Genomic DNA, 15,112 nt, shown 5'->3' with positions numbered 1-15,112 from the left:
TGCTCAACTGACCAAATCTTTTAAAAAATCTTGCTTCGAAAAGCTCGCTCCAAAAAGAGCTTTCATAGCGAGATTTTTTTTCTCCCTCTCTCTCTCTCTCTCTCTCTCTCTCTCTCTCGGAAGTACAATTGTGAGTATAATTGAAATGTCCATCTAATACTTGTAATGCATCCATTGTGATTGTGAGTATAATTGAAATGTAAAAAATTTTACTATAATTGTAAGTATATCATACATTTTTACGAACTCCATGATATTTGCATGTTGAAAATATTGTTCACTATTCAAGTAGACGCTTCCATTTGCACCACCCAATAACTAGAGTATAAACTAGGACACGTCCAAACATAGATCCACCTATAGTCCACAGAAACTATCCTAGTCTACCATAGCTGAACATCTCAATTTTGATATTCATTCCAAATATTTTCAGTCACAATAACAAATCCACTGAGAATAAATGTTGTTGTTGTGAGCATGACACCCATCTAAAGCAAATGATTTTGCTTATCATCAAGCATAATGTTGATGTAATCTTCGGTATCATCCACACGATCGGTATCATAAAAAGTTTATTCAAAGTTCCATTGATTTGTACAAAGTAGCCGTCTCAAATCATTTCAAGATCTTCAACATCCATACGCTTAGAATGTCCGCTACTACTAGTATTTGTGTTGTTTGCACTGTCCATTTTAGGATCATTGGTTAATGTAGTACCTTGCATGTTTGTGGGAGCACATCGCACATTTTGTGACTCTTAGCATTGTATCCAGTCAAGTGAACCGTATCATGGTCCACCTCTGAGAAATCGTCATCAAGTTCAAGCTGGTTAGTAAAATCATCGATACCATCTAATGACATTTGTGAAGAATTTAGATCTGCTTGGCCCATCAATTACATCTCTACCATGTCACCATCATCGTTGAGTAATTGATCAAGCTCATATCTGAGTTTCTATACGCAACCAGAGATGGATCTAGGCGTCCTTTTATCTGTTGAACACGTTCCAAGTTCAACGTGCTTATCTTTTTGGTCAATTCATCCAAATATATCGATTGACCCTTCTTTTATTTATTTTTTTGTCAAATGGAGGGATTTTCTAGGCTAAACAAGAAGATGTATCATGTGTGTTGTTTCTAAGAAAAATTGTGAGGGGGGTGGGTCGGGGGGAGTGACTGGTTTAATTTCTCCCTCGAGGTCGCTAAAGGTAGCATCTGCACCACCTCGCTCCTTGAGCAGGCATCATTGTAATTTTGAGACAAACAAAGAAAAAAAGGGGTTCCATGTAGCTGAGAAGCCATGCACAATGATGATGGCATTCATTTGCTCCAAATTGACCACGATGGCCCTTTTGTCACCCAGAATTGTGGATGGATAGGAGGGAATGGGGGACAAAAAGTGTTGGTCATCCGAAGGAAGGCATTTGTGGTGCATGATGGTGTGCTTGCTTGCTTCCACCACCTACACCCCATTGCCATTGATCAGCAGCCAAGATCACATGACCAACGCATTCTTCTAGATCCCGCCTCGCTCCTCACCGCCGTCGTTCTTCTTTCCTCACCCTGCCACCTCTCGAGGCCTCATCGCTATCTCATCAATGATGCCCTTCCTGCGGTTTCTTCTAAAGCTCAACTTTTTGCAACAACCTCTCTCTCTCTCTCTCTCTCTCTCTCTCTCTCTCTCTCTCTCTCTCTCTCTCTCTCTCTCAAGATGAGGTGGGCAATGATGCCCTTCCTGCGGTTTCTTCTAAAGCTCAACTTTTTGCAACAACCTCTCTCTCTCTCTCTCTCTCAAGATGAGGTGGGCCCACCTCATCTTGAGAGAGAGAGAGAGAGAGAGAGAGAGAGGGTGAAGACATGTAAGTTACGACATGAGTTCAAATGAATGGGTTTTTTAATTGCCAAAATTTTAAAACTTTAATAGAATCATATTGACATAAGGGATATTTAAATTGATTTTAGAGAAAAAATCATAAGTTTTTGAAGAAAAAGGGGTCATTTTACTACCTTAAGCATGTAAGTAAAGGGGTTTTCAAAATACCCTTTAAACACACGTAATATGAATATTTTCTTAAAGATGGACCCCCTAAGCCTCATCTATGTTAAGCAATTTCATGAGATCTTGCTCCCAATGAGATTATCCAGTGTAGATGCTCTCTCATGCATTTTCTCCAGCTCTAGTTGGGGTGTGAAAATGAAATGTTTGCTTTTTTAAGAAACTTAGGACATGATTTTAATTGGGAATGATGGGGTGGTTCACAGTTAGAGAGAGAGAGAGAGAGAGAGAGAGACAAGTGGCCAGAGAGAGAGAGATAGATAGATTTTATTATCGTCCACAAAGGTCAGGTATGACCCATGGGACCGAGAGTAAGCGCTTCAAATGCATCAACATGTAGTTTGATGGTAGCCTCCGGTCAACGAGGGCTTGATTAGCAACATCCATTCTTACTAGTGGAGTTCAAGGGACAATGGCACGTGCTTGGGGATGGATAGAGCAAGGAAGCTATGGAGAAGATGAGAGAAGCTCAAAAACAAGAAAGTGACTTTAAAATGGGCCTTACAAGTCACTTATAAAGGAGACAATTAAAAATAGGACACTTTTATTAAACTTAAAATTCAATGATGATTAAAATTTAAATGTTCTCTTCCGCAAAAGGCTCATGGTAAAATGCATAGTATTGCCATCCAAACACCACAGATTGAAACACCATAACTTCACCACCCACCATGACTCTACTGCCATATTCTAATCAGCATTGATGGCCATGTCTCACACTTCCTCCTGCTTGCAAACATGCACTTCAACTTGTTGTGATGTCCAAATCAAGTGCTTCCCATTCACCTTGCGTCTGCTTCCACCTTTGGTAAGGGAATATAATGGAGATTTGCTGCTTCTCAATGTGGTATTGGATGATCATTTTTTTTGTTACAACCATGCACTTTATGATATCCCCATTGTGCTAAACAATCTTTGAGTCCCAAGCAGATGGAAGAAAGGCATTCATTGTTGCTCCACCCTTAACAATCCCATGGTAGGCGTGTGATGAGCATCGTTTACCTTGAACAAAAAAACAAAAGGATGCAGAGGCATAAAAGATGATAGTGTTGCTCAATGTGACCCGTATGTGCACTTCATTACATTGAAGATTACATTTTCAATCCACCGCTTGGTTAATACAATAGAGGTATTTTCAAGAGTTGTCCAATCACCGTCCATCAGAGTTGGTGGGCTAAGTGTTTTCAAGGTCTCGTAGTCATTCCTTATCTTTGGGAATACATATCTGCATCAAAGAAGAAGACGGACTGTTATGCAAGCTCCAACGCAATGCATCCAAAAATATAGCAATGAGCCGAACTAAAAGTGGTGAGCCTTGAAAGTTTTGGAGAGTTCCTACAGAGGCTCTCATTCCATAAATATTGATGGAAAAATATATGCACAAGCCAAACACCATGCCCACATAGTTTTCTCATTAGAAACTTCATGTGAAAGCATAATATTTGCTACAAACAACACTAGAAATACTTACAATTAGCAAGAAAGCGCTTGCGATTGGCATTGTTGATTCATAGTTGAGAAGGTTTGTAGACGTGTAGTATCTTCACTTGATTGCTTCCATCGGCCGCATGCTTCATCTTCAATATACAACCCTTCCAATGATGGGACTTCAATCCGATGAACCGACGAGAGACTTTGTGGGCTCCCTTTGTGCTTGGCCCCATTGTCACCCGCATGCATGTCACAAGGTTGTGGTTACCCAATGGCCATTGTCTTCTTGCTCATTGTTGTAGCACAATGAGTCTACCCTTGAATGAGGTCTACAACTCATGCTATACAAGCTTCTTGCACTCTGCAAGGTGAAGCGCCCTTACCCCTAAATCTTTGCAAGTTGAAGGTTCCTAAATCCTAAAGCCTTTTAAGCTAAAGCTCTCTAACCCTAAAGCTTTGCAAACTGAAGGTCCCTAAACCCTAAGCTTGGGTATTTGAAGCTACTAAGCTCTACAAGATGTATGTGATCCCCCAAGATGAGAGTGGAGAACAGGTGCAAGCATGAGAGGAAGGCCTCCAGGAAGGAGAAAATGGATTGTATTACAAGCTCTCCATTGCCAAAAAGGAGCCAAAACTCAGAACTAGGCTTGGGAGAAGCTAAATTGGACAGAGAGGAGGCCAGAAAGGTACTCTTTCAATAGGGGAGAGAGTGAAAATTAAGATTGTTGGTTCCAGAGAGAGGAGGGGTCAGATCTGGTATGTAGAGAGAGAAGGAGTGAGTGGAGGGATGAAAAATTAAAAGTCAAATTAATGAGATGAAGGGGCGTTTTTGGGGCTAGCCCACTTTTTGAGGGTGGCCCATTTACTCCAACCAGCATAATTTAGAATAAAAAATAGGCCCAAATCTTTTATTTTTGAAAATTCTGCAATTTTTCATGTCCATTTACAAAAAGAAAAGCCTACACTATTCACTGTTTACTCTCTGATGCTATAGTGATTGATTTACTCCCACTTTGCTAATGATCAAGTTTGACCTCTCACTTTGACAGATTTTATCGCTTTCAGATGCAATTAAATGTTCATATATCCATATATCTATATATCTAGGTCTACTCACAATTTTTGTTCATGCTCCTTTTTGCCTTTGTTTCCACTACAAGTAGTACTACACAGGCAATTTTGTCAATTTTGGTTCAAAATTTTTGTCAGTGCAATTTTCTACAGAACGGGTCCTTACAGTCTTCTTTGGGTTGTGCTATATGGCGCGTCTTAGTCCCACTTTGTTTCTCCTCTTTTTGGGCAGTTTTCACATCAAGTGTAGGCACTTGCCATGACTGACAACAACACAAATGTGTTCAAGATGTTTGTTGTTGAGGATAAATTGGATGGGGACAATTACCCAATGTGGTCTTTCATGATGCAACATGTTCTTGTGTCAAAGGGCATCTCGAATGTTGTGCAGGGCATTGATGTACGTCCGGATTTTGTGGATACAGGCGTTGTTGAGGATGTTGTAGGTTTTGGTGGCAAAATATCACATTTGGGGCCTCAAACTCTCCCATGTAGCTAGGCAAACTATCCAACATGTCATCCCTCATGATCCTGACTGTAAGAGTTCCAGATAAGCTCCATCTAACACCTGTAATGCATCCATTATGAGAGCGACCAAGCAGGTCCTTTATCCAAACTTGCCCACTCAATACGGGTGGGTACTCTCTCTAAATTGTCGTCCCTCATCATCCCAAACATAAGAGTGTTAAATAAGTGGCCACCTTGCACTCTTTGCATCTCATTTTCTTCACAATTGAGGCACCTGAGAGGCGAGTAGTGGATGGAGGTCATAGGAGCCTCCACAAGAAAAAAAAAGAGATATGAGTGGAACCAAAGACTCAGAACAATCTTGCCATGTCTAGGTATATTGCTAGCCAGCACGTATGATTGCAAAAATAGCTTCCAAGGATCTCATGAAAGAGACCTGGACAATGAGCTTGAAAAGCAGTGCAAAATTTTGTGTCTCCGGAGCAATAGTGCCCAATCCACCCTCTACCCATGGTATAATCATGTCCACCAAGAAACTCTAGCATGCATGTCTCTTGGCCCATGAGAACATTCCCAAAGATCCTGTTGGTGTCGCTGTCCATGTTAGAGTTCCCCACACTCAACATTAGCGTCACTAGGCACAATTACAAGCACTAGCAGCTCGAGTGGATTCTCAATTATTAATATTGCCTACAATTGGCAAGAGATCCATGGCCGTCGGGGTTGTCAAGGTCAGCATCTTTATCCTTGGCCAACAACTAGCCTAGCAATGGATTCCCATTGAGAAATGTTTCGATTCCTTGGGTCGTCATGAGTCATCTTCATAGGAGGAACCATCTTCATTTTTGAAATAGCCCTTCGGCGGAACGCATCCCTATCAGTTGCTTCATCATCCTTGTGAGAAATGTTATGGATGGGTGCCAGTTTTCATTTCTTCCTTTAAACAGTCTAAAAATTTTGAGAAATGAGTTATTGCTGCTGACATAATTTTTTGTATGTTGTGTGGCTCCAGTTGGGGCCATTGATGGAATAGGCAAAATATCACATTTGGGGTCTCAAACTCTCCTGTCTTTGTATTATACTTCACATATTGGTGTGGCAATGGTAGGTCCTTCCTTGCTAAGAGGAATACATGAATTTCTAAGTAAGAAACAGCTTCCTCATGTATAATTATTGATGATTAAGGTTTCCTCCCCAAATTGAGTCATTATATGCTTCTACTCTTATGTTTGTGGATGTAGAGTAGAAGATGCCAAGGTTGCCCTTGCCTTGACATAACAAATTCTTTTCACTGCTCTCCAATGATTGATACTTGAAATTTTCATATACTCGCTACATTGTGAGTGCATATTGGATGTCAAGCCTAGTATTGCACAATAAAGAAGACATCCTATATCTTGATTATAGATGGTGATCATCTCTTTGTCGATGATCTCCTCATCTCTCGGGGGGTTCACCTTTTAGACATGTAAGTTACCACATGAGTTCAAATGAATGGGTTTTTTTATTGCCAAATTTTTAAAGCTTCAACAAGATTATATTAACAAAAGGGATATCTAAATTGATTTAAGAGAAAAAATCGTAAGTTTTTTAAGAAAAAAGGGTCATTTTATTACCTTAAGCATGTAAGTAAAGGGGTTTTTTAAATACCCTTTGGACACACATTATATGAATAGTTCCCTCATCTATGTCAAGCAATTTCATGAGTTCTTGCATCCCAATGAAATTATCCATCATAGATGCTCTCTCATGCATTTTCTCCTGCTTTGGCTGGTGGTGTGAAAATGAAATGTTTTCTCTTTTAAGAAACTTAGGACATGATTTTAATTGGAAATGATGGGGTTCGAGAGAGAGAGAGAGAGAGAGAGAGAGAGAGAGAGAGAGAGAGAGAGAGAGAGAGAGAGAGAGAGAGAAGGGGGAAGAGAGATAGATTGATAGATTTCATATCATCTATGGAGGTCAGATATGACCTATGGGACGAGAAACATGACAATACAATGGTTTCTTCCAATAGAAGGCATCAAATACATATTAGTTAAGGACTGAGGGTCCATGCATCAAGGGTCAGCCTACTCAAAACCCAAAAACCCATGACACCATCTAGACATGGGTTACTCCAAATAATAGCATGAATTCCATATATGGTTGGGACTTTGATTTTAAGGTCAACAAGTGTGTTATTCAATAGAAAGTGAGTCCAAAGGGATCAAACTTTCATGAGAAATTAGGCATAAGGAAGGTGCTAGCAACATAGGGATATTGTCCTAGGCAGGAAAAGCGAGTTCTCATGGATCGCGATCCATCATCAACAGAAATTTTGTAGCTAGTTATTGGGTTGATGGTTCTACATGTTGAAAATTCACCTTTAGGTTCATGTTTACTTTGGGAGTAGAAGAAGCAATGTGACTAGATAGTGATTCCAAGGTGCGATTTGACCTACCTAGAAAGGTTCTCTATCCCTACAAAAGTGATCCCAAGGGACAAGGGAAAACCTGTAGCGGTGTGGACCAAGGGTGAATGGTAGTTGTGTGGATCATGGGAACACTATCCGTGTGGACTAGTCTACCTTATTGCCAACCTTTGGTAGGGGAGCAAGCCACAAGTCACAAGTCTAGATAGTTGGAGGGATATATCTTGGGGTCTATTAGTATCATTGGTCTTATTTGTATGTAGAATCTTAGAGTCACAATGTCACAAAGTTGGGCAGCATTTGCCTAAGGAAACACTCACCCTTGGGCTGCTCATCCCTATGTCTTGAGTCTATCAGAGTCAGCACTCACTACACTTAGCCATTCCACCTCAAACTTTGCAACCATGATTGTACTTGTGTCTAAGTCTTGTGGTCTTAGAGCATTGTGGGTTGCTAGTTAGACATCACGTGTGGTCTTAGTCTTGTAGCTTTTGAGCAGTACAAGTAGAGAGATTGTGTTCTTCCAATTTCCAATGTTCTTCTCTCAAATTTAGTTTTTAAATCGGTTGTCTATTGGTTTGTGTAGATTGTATTCGTGTCTTGTAGTGCACCTTGTGAGTGAGTGAGGATTCAACATACTACACAAAGGTGGCCTCACCTCTGAGAGCACAATACTCACTATTGTGCTAACATAAGTGCTCTCATGTTTGTCATGCAAGTGGACCTCTAAGAATTCTCACTCTGAGGTTCTAAGTCAAATATTTTTTGCAATCTATGATGCATACTCATGCACACTCTAAGGACTCCTAGGTGAGTCCACTCAAGAGTCCTCTCAAACTATACTACCAATGTCTCCTTACCCCCACATCCATTGACAAATCACTCTCGCCCTCAGTCTGGTATCCTCCTCCTCCACAAATCACTCTTAACCTCCATTAGGACTTGTATGGGGTCATCTTGGGCCCTTTAAATTGGATTCTTAATGAGTGCTTAAAATGCTAATGAAGGATTGACCAAGCTAATGGCATAGGCCTAAAAATACATATTTTCATTTCTTCTAAAAAGAAAATAGGTCTCAATCATATCTAGTCATTAGATCCTCTTAGATTTTTGGGTGTTAGTGCAGCCCCACATGCCACTCCCCCACTTTTGAATTTGAAAATATTCGTCACTTTTCTCTCCCCCCTTTTGGAGGTGTTGCAAATGTCTTCCTCTCTCTACACCCTCTCTCTAAAATGAGTTTGGAGCGTTATGCTTGGTTTTGAGCTTCTTTTTCCCTCTCTAGAAGCCATAGCCTGCAAATCTGAAGCTCCTCTACCTCCCTCACTCTCTCCACCCCTCTCTCTCTCTCTCTCTCTCTCTCTCTCTCTCTCTCTTTCTCTCTCTCGTAATAGCTTACCATAGCTCTTTCTCTCTCTATTGTGCATTGATGTAGACTTGCACATCCTTGCAAGCTCCATCTCCATCTCCATTGGCATCTCCACCTCCACCTCCATCTCCAACTCCACCTCTACCTTCATCTCCATCTCCAGTGTACCTCCATCTCCATCTCCAATTTCATCTTTATCTCCATCCCCATCTCCATATCCAGCTACAATGGCTATGCAAGACATCACCAACAACAAGCCTTCAAAGTTCAGATTACATGTCAATTAGGAGCAAGAGCATTCAACATTGTGAAGCAATCAAGACATTGGGTCTATTCCAATAAACATGCTACGATTGTAAGGGATGAAAACCATTGGCCTTTGGACGGATGGTGAGATTTACCCCCTTGATTCTTAGACAGGTGCATCGCCACTATTTTGCAACATCACACAATTCTTACGCTGTTCGGATGATGGCTACCATGGATTGTTAGGCTATTGCTAGAGGCTTTACACTTTGTACTTGCAAGAGCACTCCACACGTAATCAGACTCAAAAAAAACTAGACATACTGCAAGTTGCAAGCTTAACTAAAAAGGAACAACTTTGAGCATCAGCCTTGATGGAAAAGGAGAAATTCATGGTGCAAATAGCAGAATTAAGGAAGCAACTTGTAGAGCAGAAGGTGAAGCTTGACAACAATATAGAAAGCATTGATTGGGTTGTAGAAAATTACATGCGTCTTGGGCATTCCACTCAAAATCTCAGATGGCGCGTCGACCACTTTACTCACCTTTCTTTGGGATTCAAAAAGAGAAAAAAATCGCAGTGCTATGGGGCTCCTTGTTAAACTTGGAGGTGCTCAGAAGAGACGTGTGCGCCAAACAAGGTAGTTGCGGGTTGTAAAAGTGTAATTTGTTAGTAGAATTTAGTAATTGACTTCTTTTCTATTTTCTTTTTGCAAAGAATGTACAAAAGCAATTATAGGTTGCAACAGTACCAAGGAGTCGATCAAAGCATTTATACTTCGGCACGTGGTTGATGAGAAAGATATTCTAAATATGATCTCTAATCTCGCACATGCTACATTACAAAAATCCGTTCAAAAATTGATGTTGAAGAAGTTTCAGAATATTATTCCCCCTTGCGGCATGCTTATAGTGTGCGACTCGGATGTGATCAGTGGTAAGCGGTACAAAGCATTGTATACATGCATAACAAGGAATCTATGCGGCAAGGGAATAGCTCAATTGATGTTACTAACCCCATATAGTATGGCTATGTCAAGAAAAACCGTAAACAATAACATTTGAACCTTGCTAGGTGGGTACAAGTGGGTGGATGGCAACATGCCAATGTCCTCAAAGAGTTTTGTTTACAACAATGTCTACGTTGAAGTAGAAGCCTTGCAACGAGCTATGATTCAATATTACAATATCACAATAGAGGAGACATGTGGAAAATCTATATTTGTGTTAAAATTAGATGAATGGCAAGTTGTCGAATTCCAGAGGGTGGAGCGAACAAGCCTCACACTCATGAGCAAGGCATTGGTGAAAAAGGGGTTAGAATATGAAGAGGCGACCGAGTCGCTTGGCAAGAGGCGGCAAAGGCAAGATTTTCTTGGGGTGCAATCAGAGAAGAACATATGGTGGCAAGCGGCATGGGCACTCCCACACAAGGACCATGACAGTTTGAGGTGGTATACAACCTTTCAGGAATTCAAGAGGCAATAGATCGACAATGCAATGGGGAACTCCTCAATGTTCATGGAATTGGCAACTTTGAAATAGAGTGGCACCTTGGTGACGACTTGAAGACCCTAAAATTTATGCTAGACACTAAGGGTGGTGCAAATACTTTATTTTCGTGCATTTTCTGTTTCCATGCAAAGATGCCTAAGGATGCATTGGGGAAGGGCACAGTGGTTAAGATTAAAATTGTGCAAGCAAGCAGGGGCTAAGAGCCCGAACAATAATCAAAAGGCAAGTGGGGGGGACGTGTGGTTCAATGACATCATGACTTGTGACCAAAGCAAGCCACCATCTTGTACAGAGGAGGATCCAGATTGGCATGCCACTCTTCTAATTCCACTTAAGTGAGTGCATGTGTGCTCCTTCCATTTGAGACTTAGTATTTTGGACACGTTTCTAATGCTCCACATCAATTACGCATGGAACATGGAGCCAAAGTCGCGACAAGAGGAGTGCATTCGTGCGCTTGAAATGACTTTGTCGTTGGTGGGGCTTCACTCCGGTGCACTAACCCTCTCAAAGGATCACAAAAACCCAGCAACCACACAGGATAACCCTAATAAGATATGTATGGGTGAGGCAAAGGCAAGACATTGCTTTCAAACTATGGTGAGACTCAACGCCATAGAATACATGCAAGAGAGCATTGATGTGGAGGAGAAATCGGTGCAAAGTAGGGCACGCGTGGCTTCTCACGCAATAACGATTGTAATTTTCACTTTTTGGATCATATTAATGATAAATTGTACTTTTTATAAATTCGGTCCCTATATATATCAAAATGAGTTTTTAAAGTCTTGTATAAGTTTGTGAGTTCTCTCTCTCTCTCTCTCTCTCTCTCTCTCTCTCTCTCTCTCTCTCTCTCTCTCTCTCTCTCTCTCTCTCTTTCTTTCACGTCTCCTCCTCCCTACTCTCACCTCCCACCATGGAAACCAACAATTAGGAAATCAACAATTAAGAAACCAACAACCAAAAAACAAATAATCAAGAAACCAACAATCATATCTATGTTTGGCAATTTTAAGCTTGTGTTGGTTATGGATTTGAATGTGGTTACTTGGGTCAATTTCTCTAATCAATCCACTCGTGGGGTCCATGTGAGTTGGAAAGTAAAAATATGGGCTTATGTGGTGCCCATTCCGAGCCCCACGGGCCATATGAACCCCATCGTCGTACACATGGTGGAATAACAAGCCATTCCATGGCCCCGTGCGCCACGGAGAGACTTTGGAAATTTGACTAGGTCGAACTGCCAAAAGTCCCTCCATGGCGCACAGGGCCATGGAACGACTTGTTATTTTGCCATGTGCATGGCAACGGGGCTCATACAGCCTGTGGGGCTCAACTAGGGCAAGAAGACATCATGTTAGTATGCAAATTTCTTGTGATGCACATTGAATCCACAAGGTGCTCAAAACAAATGTTTCTATGCTTGCGTGATCCGTGTTATCTAGAAAGTAGCAAATACAGCTCGTGTGGTGTCTATCCTGATGCCCATGGGTTGTATGAACCCTGTCATCAAGCACATGGTAGAATATCGAGCCATTCCCTAGCACATGGTGCCACGAAATGGCTTGATATTCCGCCATGTGCACGACGATGAGGTTCATACGACCCATGGGGCTCACCTACGGTAGGGCAAAATCATGTTAGTGTGCAAATGGCTCATGGCGCACATGGATCAAGACAAAACTTCACTCAAGCTGATAACTTTATTAATTTCAAAGATACATCAAGACTGCAATGAACGTGGCTAAGATAGCCTTTTTACAAGCTCATTGAAAGCATCTTCACCTAGGTTCCTTAAAGATGGTTTTTCACCAGTGAGTCATACAATATCTTCCTTGCTTGTTATTCCTTACGCGAGGCAAAGGCTGCAACATACTAAAAGGCTTCTGGCCCCTTTCTCACCAAAACTATGGATTGTTGCCTCTCTGTTTACAAGAATACATTTGTGGGCATTTAGGGCTATAGGAAACTCGGCCAAAATAGAGCTTAGCACTCTATGCTTGTACATCTCTGCTGATGTGTAGTCCATATACCCATTGTGGATGACCCGAATCATCTCTTCATTGAAGTTGCGGCATCCTTTGAGTCCCCCTCCATGCAAGATCCACCTTTTCGTCGGGCAAATCGATCCATCTCCAAGGCAGACTGTAAGGAAACAGCATCTGATTATGATTCTAAGAAACAACAATGAGAATTGAGAAGAATGAAGTAGTTACTAGTGTCGCATCATCTTGCTCCCAAAGGTTCTTTTTGGTTATGTCGATTGTGCCAAGATCAGTGCGCTTCAAGCACATGAGAAATTTGTGGGGAGCTACTCTCATGAACATTCTTGTAGAAATCTTTCTCATCATCAATGGTTTGTAGAGCTATTGCCATGAGGGAATCCATGGAATTATGTCCCTTTGGCAAGGCTAGTGTGTTGATGAGGGGAGCAGAGGAGTAGTCCACTTGGAACTCGGTCTTTTGATTAGGGTTCTCTGTATCACAAACCCCAACATATATCAATAATAGAGAGGGTTTTGTCTTGATGCATTTCAAGGGAGTGGGTAATGTCATCAAGGAAGAGACATCCTTCCATCCATGGATGCAGGGTGCACAAGAGAAACTTTGGGATCTCATCTTTGACATCCTCCTCTTCTAGGTCTTGGTCAACTTCTTCCAAAGGAGGCTAGCCTTGGAGATATAGAAGGGCCAATGAATCCTCTTCTTGGCTAGACATCTTCTCCTCTTTGGGCTCTGCCTCCTTTACAAAAATCCTCGGAGACGGCTTGTTATGATCACTTGCTTTACCTTTTCCCTTGCCGTTTTCAATTGCCTCCATCATCATCATAGCGATCGCCATGTCCCACCTCATAAATATGTTGATGTTCCCCATGCCCATGTCTATGAGATTGTCCTCCTCTTCCTCTCTGTAGTTTTTTCTTGGTGAGCTCTTTGATCAACCTACCCAATCTCAAGGGGAAACTATTGTGTTGTTTGGAGGTGTGCTTGAGGAGATCAACTAGCACCCACAAACCTTCTTCATCTTCAAAATTGATGGAGTACTTTTCTATATGTGTCTCCATGTACGATGTAAGCGCTTCAAATGCATTTGTATGCAGTTTGATGGTAGCCTCCATGTCGGTGGATATCTAGAACATGGTGCTAATCTTCTCCATCATGTATCCTAGGTCATGCCAAGGAGTTGGTCAATGAGGGCTTAACTAGTAGCAGCCATTATTACTGGCAGAGTTTAAGGGACAATGGCACGTGCTTGGGGATGGACAGAGCAGGGAAGTAGATGTCAATCATATGCAATCATGTGGTTTTGAAATCATCATCTTGCACATAAGTTTCACACATTGAATCAACTGAAGTAACCATAGTGGTTAATAGATTATTAAGAGAGGTTCTTCGACTCAAAGCATCAGCTACAACATTTTCCTTACCAGGTTGGTATTGAATGTTGGGTTGAAAACTTTGAATGAAAGTAGTCCACTTAATTTTCTATCATCTATTAAGGGTTGAGATAGCAACTACAAAATACTTTGTTGATTAGTTTTGATTATTAAATCAGCACCCATTAAATAGTGTTTCAAAACTTTCAAGGCATGTACAATAGCAGCACACATCTGCATGGCAACCAAAATTATTCCAACCAATGTCATGCTTAAAACTCTAATGGTAACAAAAAGGTGAAGTGTTTTAAATGTTTCCATTATGTTTACTATGCAGATAAGTTCTCAAAAGGTCCTACTGAGAGCAATGGCCAATCCAATGGAGCCACCCAAAATCCAAACCAAAGACCTTTCAACAACAACCACCCCAACGGTGCTACTGTTAACCTCACCAAAGATGCTAATCCCAATGACAATGAAGTGGAAGCTAATTACAGTGAGGGATATGATCCTGAGTATGATCACGATGACAACCCATCTTCACGTACTCCTATATCTCCTCACACTTTGTTTAAAGTGCAAGGCACATTCAAGGGTGAAAGTGTCACCGTTATTTTAGATGATGGCAGTAGCCATGATTTTATTTCTGCATGATTGACACAACAACTCTCTCCCTCTAAAATTTCTTCACCTCACAAAGTCAAAACTATTTTTAATACTTAGCATTTTAATTGCAAAACCCAAGTCACTATTAAAGTTTTCTTTGATGAGTTTACACATACCATGTCTCTTATTCATAATTATGAAAATTTCTCCATCCAAGCAACACTATCACATTAAAAATTTATAGTTATCTCTCACACTCAAGCCAAAAGAGCAATTCAAAAACAAGGAAAAACATATCTAGTGCTCGTAAATCAAATCTTCGTTGAAACTGAACTGTGATTGGTACTTGGAATTGAAAACTTTATGTATGTCCTTCAGTTGGTTGTGTTTCTATTTCTGCAAAGGAGATTGATGGTATTTCTAGGTTTGGCTGTTCAAATGTACCAGCCTCCTCCTGAGTTTCCACATTTCCTTCTCTCAGCAATTGATTGGCTTTTTTCAATTCTTCTATCTCTTTGAGCAACTGCTCTTCCCTTTGCATGCACATTAGGGTGAGGTCCCTTC

The 15,112-nt window shown here is 41.0% G+C and overlaps 1 pseudogene; it reads right to left on the bottom strand.

Annotated features, from left to right (window-relative positions):
* Positions 1-280: 280 nt before the first annotated feature.
* On the bottom strand, positions 281-9,020 carry LOC147417497 (magnesium transporter MRS2-3 pseudogene; annotated as a pseudogene).
* Between the last annotated feature and the right edge of the window lie 6,092 nt (positions 9,021-15,112).

The sequence above is a fragment of the Adiantum capillus-veneris genome, chromosome 30 (assembly GCF_014529385.1).
Source record: "Adiantum capillus-veneris isolate H3 chromosome 30, ASM1452938v2, whole genome shotgun sequence".
Taxonomy (NCBI): domain Eukaryota; kingdom Viridiplantae; phylum Streptophyta; class Polypodiopsida; order Polypodiales; family Pteridaceae; genus Adiantum; species Adiantum capillus-veneris.
This window is presented reverse-complemented; position numbering and strand designations above follow the sequence as displayed.